Source organism: Furipterus horrens, unplaced genomic scaffold, assembly GCF_987537825.1.
Source record: "Furipterus horrens unplaced genomic scaffold, mFurHor1.1.pri manual_scaffold_6, whole genome shotgun sequence".
NCBI lineage: Eukaryota > Metazoa > Chordata > Mammalia > Chiroptera > Furipteridae > Furipterus > Furipterus horrens.
In genome coordinates, this window is record NW_028327176.1 from 30,370,068 (window position 1) to 30,372,360 (window position 2,293).

The following is a 2,293-nucleotide window of genomic DNA, read 5'->3' on the forward strand; positions in this document are numbered from 1 at the left end:
GCGATAGGTGAAAATCTGTGAAGTAGGAACCTTACATTTATTTTAGTATTTATATATATTTTAAGGCTTTATAAACCCTACCCACACACTTAGAAACCATTCCCAGTCCCTTATTAACCTTTTCCACACATTTATAAACACTACTTATGTTCTTAAACATATTCTACTCTTAAACCTATGTAACTTTTAACAACATACGTATACAGTACCGCAAAATCCAGCAACATAACGAAAAATCCGTGATAAATATAGTATTTTTAAAAATCCCGCGATACAGTGAGGCCACAATAAGTGAACCACGATATAGAGAGGGACTACTGTACAGAGATGTTTCTAACACTTTCTGAAAGATCCTTGAGGTGAGCTATGAGGCCAAAGCCTCATGGAGGGGAGCGGAGGGGAGATAAAAGGATATACAGAAAATGGCTAATCATGCTGTGTCCCTGACGTCACAGGCCCCCCATTCCCCAGGGAAACTTTATAGAAAAGAAAAGCAGACTAATAGGACCACAGAGGCCAGCAGGGAATCGTTACCAAAGGTAACCAGCTGTGGAGGTGGAAGCCGGTATCCACCTTGCCTGTTTAATGGAATGACCCTACCTTCCAGGGATCTGCTTCTTTTCCTCCCCAGCTGCCTCACTGACTCCCTTCCCAGCTGCCAACAGCATGAGGTTCCTCCAAGTGGGAGCCCACTCACTAGATCTGTCCAGAGGGGAAGCTCTGGATGAGGAAGAGCCAGTGCAAGATTCAAGGATCTTGCAGGGTGGGGGAAGACAATGGTAACTTCCTTTCTTCCTTTTCAACTGGCAGAACAAAGTGTCATCTCCAAAAAGCCAGAAGGAACTGTACTTTTTGTTTGGACCTGGGAGGCTTGCAATAATATCTAATTAAATTTTCTAGCAAAGAACAATCACCAGACTCAAGGAGAAAACACTGTATTTTCCTAAGCCAGAAAATGTTGTCATAATCTGAACTGGCCAGAAAAAAAAAGGTCCAAAAAGTGATTTCATTCAGAGGGGAAAAAAAGGGGGCTGGGGGTGGTGGTGACTGAATACTGGAAATCAGCTCCTGCAAAAGGAACAGGGAGGGTCCCAGGATCTACGATAGACCGGCCCATGTAAGCATCTGTATTAAATAAACAAAGCTTTCATGTGGTGGGAGAAGACTATGTGGACAGAATCAATGACTCTTTATTTTGTTTCATCAGTTTTATTGGTCATATATCCAGAATTCATTATATAAATCTTTCAAAATAACTAGATTTTACAAGAATAGTTTATAATCCAGCTCTAAATGCACAAATACTTGACACAAGAAACCATTTTTACAAATACATATGTTTTCTTATAAGAATACTTTAATAAAGAAAATAAATCTCTATACATCATACAGCAAATTTTATGCAGTTTTTCCCCATTCCAAGATTTTTTATCACAGTATGTCCATCACATCCAATGAACCAAATTACGGTTTGCTGCTGCTTCTCATTTTTAACTACTGTTGAGATTCATACTGTTAAAAGAGTTTTTAGGCTTCTTTTTAATCTTTCCTGATCTAAAAGAATTCACATATTTAGGTTAGAAGAGGTCATTTAAACAGCACTCCTTCTAACCAGCACTTGTATCAGATTTATCACTGTGCTTGGTGAACGATCTTTCAGTTTTCACAGAGGTTAAGGCAGCTAGTAGTTTTACCCCCACTGCATCAAGCAGAAGGGATAAACCCATACATTCCTACGTTTCTAAACTGCAACAACAAAACCCTAAAAGCAAGCGTTAAATATACATATTAAGAAAGCTAAAACATTTGCTATTGATTAAAGAATGCTTTTAAGTTCAAGGTGTCTCCCAGGTTGAAGAAGACATAAAAGAAATAAAGTATGAGAATATGGCAGTAGTTTTATAAAATATTGAAAAATTGAAAATGGTTAATCACTTGGGTCAGTGGTGTGGCATATCCAGAGTGCCAGAAGATATACATTCTGTGGCTAGCTGAACTCAGAATCTGACGTCTGTTATGCTGTGGCTTTGAAATAGCTTAATCAGTACTCACCTGCCCAAAGCAAGTGATCGTTTAAGCCAGGGGAACCCTACAGAATACTGACCATGTTTACCTGCAAAGACAGGACTCACAGGGGGAAACATCTGGCACTGATCCCATTCCTTCACTGTTACTGAAAAGTGTGTCCACTTGGCAAAGCTCATCTTACTTTTCAAGTAGCATGAATTAAAACCAAGAGACTAGCAGTGTTCTATAGGCATGTTCCTGAGTATTCAGCTCCAATGATCCAATA